The 6,000-nt window shown below is 44.0% G+C and overlaps 1 protein-coding gene across 1 annotated transcript in view; it reads right to left on the reverse strand.

Moving 5' to 3' along the window:
* Positions 1 to 4,192, reverse strand: part of ALPK2 (alpha kinase 2) — an 89,590-nt gene extending 85,398 nt beyond the window's left edge. The window contains exon 1 of the mRNA XM_054583735.1: positions 4,049 to 4,192. The gene's annotated coding sequence lies outside the window, so the exon portion shown is untranslated. The remainder of the gene's footprint in view (positions 1 to 4,048) is intronic.
* Between the last annotated feature and the right edge of the window lie 1,808 nt (positions 4,193 to 6,000).

Genomic DNA, 6,000 nt, shown 5'->3' on the forward strand with positions numbered 1-6,000 from the left:
GTGATTGGTTTATGAATAAGTCTAAGCCAATCAGCACATGGCTCACTCCAGAAAATAGTTCAGGGGTGATCCAATCAGTGTAAAGCTTAGGCCTTTCACTCTGTCCTCTATGGAAAAGAAAGCATGTAGATCCTGGGGGAGGTGATAACCGTTTGAGACTAACAAAGCCAGCCTGAGGTTGAAACCGAAGCCCAGAGAAGAGCAGAGGCGTCTCCAGAAATGCCGAGAACCGGAGCCAGGGTAGTAACCAAACTACTGGACTTTTCCATTGTGTGAGCCATAAATCCCCACTACCATTTAAGCTAGTTTGAACTGACTTTTGATTGTTGCTGCTAGAAAGCATCCATACCTTCTCCTGTCCCATGGTGCCTGAAATTCCTACCGCTGGCCTCCCACTCCGGACCTCTACGTCAGACAGGCCTTGAGTGATTTAAAGATGGGAGTGAAGAATTTAAGATGAGATGACTTAATCAAAGAATGTTTCTCCAAAGTAGTTCTGAGGACAACTGTACAAAGCCTAGCCTGATCAACGGAATTTCTGATTTCCATTCACATCCTCTGTCTGCTCTCCATTTTTTTAATTATTGTTTTTTTTCCTTTTTATAGAAAGATAACTTTCCACCTCTGTATGTTCAAATACCACAAGCTTTCAAACCCCGGCTAGCTCACCCTTGAAGCCTGCCCTGATATCTTCAGCCGGAAAAGAAAAACAGCCCCCTCCCAGAAACCCGACAGCCCACCTCCATGTGTACTCCCGCATTCGGTTTTCTGACACGCCCCACCGTATACTGCTTGCCCACAGGACACCAGATGGGTTTGCCTTCTCCACGGCTCTAGCACAGTGCGCCTGCGCCTCTGCATCTCTGAGAAGCGGGCAGTTTGGTGATTGAAAAGAACAAGCTTAAGTAGGTTTTTTCCAGGCCAAAGAAATGGTTAAAGCAGTGGTTCTCAGGAGTGCGGTCCCTGGACCACACCATCAGCATTACGTAGGAACTTGTCAGAATTGCAAATTCTTGGAAACTTCTGAATCAAAAGCTCTGTGGGATGGATCCGGTCAGCTGTGTTTTAACCAACTCTCTAGAGTCTGTTGCACTTTAAAGTTGGAGAACCACTGGGCTAGAGGAAGGTGTTAAACTACTGACTGTGGAGCAAAAGAGCTGGTTATCTAAGAGTGGGACTGAAGACCAAGTGAGGATCAAGGTGAGCTGTGTGACCCTAGACATGTTGGTAGCAGCCTAGAGGACATGGCCCTGGGAGGGACAGAGTGCTATATTCAGAAAGGGACGATTTGGAACTATCTCTTCAACCTGTGTCCATCTTTTTGACCTGATGTCCAAAGTCTCCAGGTCATCCTGGGCCATCCCAGGTGGGGTGCATTGGCAGAAACCTCAATGGCGGCTCTAACATTGTTCTTTTCCATCATGTAGGTGGTTGGGCATTTACTCTTTCATTTTTGCCACCCCTAAGATGACATGATAGCTTTCTCCCAAGTTTTTTTGCATTTCTGAATTTACAGATTTCTTTTTTTGGCAGAATTCAACCCAGAATAACAGGGTTTCTTGTGACCCTGTCAGTAACAGTAGCAAAGAATTTACCAAAATGCTCTGGTGTGCATGGACGAAAGCTATGGGGCATCTCAGTAAGGACAACGAGGGCAAGGATAAAGACATGGACAAAATCCTCAGAGCCATCCCGCGAGCTCTGCTGGGACTCCTGTCCACCCCATCCCTTTGTGCCTGACTCGCCCTCATCCCAGAACAAGAGAGCGTCCTGTTCATCATGAGCCCTCGTCACTGACCTTGAAGTTCCCACCACTGCCCCTGAGAGGACCCTGAGCGACCGTCTCTGCTCAGCCACCCAACAACTAACCCATTTCAGAGCATTCTCACCCCACTCCCGTTACAACGCCTGTGTCTAAGCAGAACAGGAATCAACGCAGGGATCCACTATAATCTTTGAGGAAAGGCTTGGCTTGTGCCTGAGTTTTCATAAACATCACAGACATTGTCTTGTATGCAGAGATTTTCCTTAACCTTCCGTTCCTGTGGACTCATGAAAACTCATTTAAATATGGTTCTGTTACGTACTAAAAAGCATTTCTAGGTGATGTCGATAACTGTCTGCCTCAATTTTTAGATAATAAATACATCATCAACCATTTTCATACAAAAATAGTTTCTATTTGTTGTAGGTGCATTCTAAACTAGAACCTTTTTTAAAATTTTGCTCTCTGTTTTCAAGTATAGAATTTCCTTCAAAACAATCTAATTTTCTGTTATTTTTGTTTAATCGTTATCCTAGTGTCAAAAATGTGTAGTTTCTATTACTTTAGAGCTCATATGATGAAAGCATTTTAAAATTCTAGGGGAGAGAAAGTTCACAGTTAACCAAGAGAAAGAACCATGTGGAGAAACTACAATGTGACAGATAGTTCAGGCGCATTTACTCATCGGCCCTGTCAACGTGGATGTTGTTGTCTTCCTCTTACAGATGAAAACACAGGCTGAAAAACTGGGCCAGAGGCAGGAGGTGATTCCAACTGCAACCCCAGAGCCCGAGCTTTATTCCTCAGCAGGACCAGCTTCTCCCCACCCCCACCCAGCTGGGATGCTCCATGGCATCCGCCCTGCAGGGGCTGAAACCCTGCAAGTAAGTGTGCATGGGGCTGTTAGAAAGGAATTAAATGGGGGGGGCAGGGCGGAGGGAGAGGGGAGGAGTGATCTTTGCAGGTGATGAAAATAGGAATTCAGCCATACCTAAAAATCTTCCCCAAACTGCGATCGGACGTTTTGCAAAAACTTCAAAAGGGCAATGTAACTTGAGAGCTAAAACACATTTAGTTTGTTTTAAATCCGGATTTCCAAGATCTGAATGTTTTTATTGCGCATTAGTGACTGTTAATACAGGATTTGTCCATCTGTCGACTCAAAAGTTAGACTACAACGTCGTGGGTTTCCGTTCAGAAGCGTCACAGCCAGGAAGCTCTTTCAATTTACCCCTAGCTCAGATGGGATGCTGTTAAAAAACATCTCTAACCATCCCTGGTTAATGAATCTTAAAAAAAAAACCAAAAACAAAAAAAATGAAGCCTGCCTTTACTCGAGGAAAAGGTTGTGGAAGGAAATAATGAGAGCAAGAGCAGCTCTAACTGCTGTTCTTGCTTTTATCTATTTTTACCTGATCACCAGAGCTCAGTAACTGACACCTTTCCTCAGGGGTCTTCAGGCCTGCATGTGTTCATCAAAATGCAACGCAATGGGGGTGGGGGGCATTTAATCAATGAATTTTTTCGTTGACTTATTGTGGTAAATTTTTTAAAAATCTATGTAACAACTCAAGTATAACATCATGCCTCTAGTTAACGATACTGTATGGTACCCTTAAAAAATTTATTAAGAGAGCAGATCTCATGTTAAGCGTTCTTACCACAATTAAAAAAAAATAGAAAAGGAAAGGAAAGGAAAGAACTATTTTAATGCCTCGATGAATGTTTACAGCAGCCATTTTGAAATGCCTGATAGCTTTTCAGTAATGCGATTCCTGTGGTCAGTCAAGATACTGCTGTGTCCACTCAGAAAGTGAGGGTTTTCAACCGTCATGATAACCCAAGTAAAAGGAATAATGTTTGACTATAGTACTCAAATATTGCAGGCGAAGGTATCTGGGTCCTGTGCTACCTGGATAGTTACCTCAGTTTTTCATGTTACTTTGTAAAGCCTTTACCAATCACTCCTTCGAGTCCTCTTGTATGTTTGTTTTTCTAACTGTCGAGATAGCCATGATGAGAAAGAATCTTTAAAATTGTCAAGCCAAAAGAAGCAGACATAAAAATAATAATAATTTCCCCAAAAGGGTCCAAACTGAAAATGAGACCCTGGCTACTTTAAAACCCTATATACTTAAGTATACCCTAGAGCCTGGGCTTGTTTAGTATCATCCTATTTCCTCGGGATACAACCTGCTTTGTTTCCTATCTTAGACAATGTAAACAACTACATATTGAAAGCACAGCTATTCCTTATGCAAAAACCGAAGTCTGTATACTTACTTTTCAGTACTTTCTGTCCCAGAGACGTGACAGGAGAGCTGGCTTGGCTGTGGGCTCCCCGGCCTGCGTGGGAGGCATTGATTGGGTGTCCCTGTTCCGGGGCCTGGGGGGTCAGAGGACCTACAGGGCTCAGGGTCTTTTCCACGAACAGGTCAAAGCACAGTTGGGTCTGTTTCCAGAAAAGCTCCTATCTTCCTAAGAGGGAAAATTCCATGTCCAGGGAAGTTCTGGAAGGAGAGCATTTTTTCCTGCCCTCGAATGAACTAGGTCATTGCTGAAGCTGGAGAATATTTTTTAGCATCACTGTGATGAAACTTGAGGGCCGTGCCTGCAGTAGGTGCGACACTTGTTGTTGACGCTGGGAAGGCCCTGGCACCGGGGCCTGGTGAGACGCAGGCCCCGTGAGCTGATGAAACCCAGACGAGCTGTCAGTGATGTCTCGGGAGACTGAGCAGCGGTCTGCAGAGTCTGGGCAGGACCTCGGGTTTCGTTGCTTGCCTCTTGGAAGAGCAAAATCTTGCTGCCTGATAGAGTGATTAAGGCCAGGGTAACACCAGCAGTTCTATCAAGGGTATCAGGCCTCTGAAGTTCACAGAGGGAACCCATGGAGGAGGGAGGCGTGGAGGGGAGGCGCAAATAAGAGTCATATGCTGTTCATTTAGAAGTGGTATTGCAGTAGTTCTCTGAAGTTGTCAGAGCAAAGTAGAAACCACAGCAAGGCAGGATCCGTCCTCCAACCTTCCCCCCTCCCCCAACAGACCTCCTCTCTCCTCCTCCCTCCTCCTCTCTCCTCCCCCTCACCCGCCACCACACACACAATCTCTCTCTTCCTACTTCAACTACAGTTACTAAGAAGAGAATAGGGAGAAACCAGAAGAAATCCATAGAAGGAACCATTAGCCCTTTTCCTTCAGAATGTCAGGAATTTTTCCTGTTGGCAAAGTAGGTTTTGTAAAGTGGGAATTTCTTTTACTGAACTTTGTCCAAATCTAAAAGAGAACATAGAAAATCCAGAAGTGCTGTTCTGTAACTAATTTGCCTCTCTACAAAAGTATTTTAATGTATTAAACCTGGAAACTAACAGCTTAGAAAGAAACCTCTTATGAAACTCAAGGAGAGCGCTAAAATTAGCAGCTCAGAGTGAGTGACTTTGAAAGGGACATAACCAAAAATACTTACTCTGTCCTGGGCACTACAGTCCTCAAAAGCACGTTGGTTTTACACAGCACAAGTCCACACATGACTATACCTTGATGGAATAAAATTTTTCACAAGACAAAATTACCTAAAACTTAGTATCAAGGAGTGTGGTTGGTACGATCTGCGTCTCAGTTTTATCTTCGCATGTGACGAAAGATACTGAAAGCTGAGAGACCCTAACATAACTCCTGTCTCTTTGAGAACACGTCTGCGAAACAACGGAATGCAGAAATGACCAAACCTGGTGACTGTAGTTATCAGCTGGTTTTATTTAAAGCTGGAGCCCCTTTGGAGGATCTTTTCAGATAAGAGGAGATAACTTTAAGTTGAGAGTGAAGAGAGGAGGGAGGTGAGATGATAAAAAATAAACAAATATGATGGCACAGCAGCAGGAAAGGGTGAAAAGGAACCAACATCCCACAGCAGTGAAAAATGTGAGACGCTCTTGAACAAAGACTTCTCTGGACATCCCTAAAGGGAAAAGTTGACACTTACTATGAAACTTAATTCTGTTCTGCGCAAACAATTTGAACAATGAACTCCCTCAACTCCTAACATACATCTCCTGGTAAAATAAAGTTAAGGAGAGAGGTCTTCTTATATATATGGACTTGCTGGCATTTGTCTTGGTGTTCATCTCATTAGCCTGCAGTCATAGAATTTCTGTCTTAATCTCAGGTGTAAGGGAGCAGGAATGAAAGAGAATCAGAAACAGAGACCATGGGATTAAACTCAATTAAGCCAGGACGTTG

This window comes from Pteronotus mesoamericanus, unplaced genomic scaffold, assembly GCF_021234165.1.
Source record: "Pteronotus mesoamericanus isolate MK-2021 breed Mesoamerican mustached bat unplaced genomic scaffold, CSHL_Meso_final contig_74, whole genome shotgun sequence".
NCBI lineage: Eukaryota > Metazoa > Chordata > Mammalia > Chiroptera > Mormoopidae > Pteronotus > Pteronotus mesoamericanus.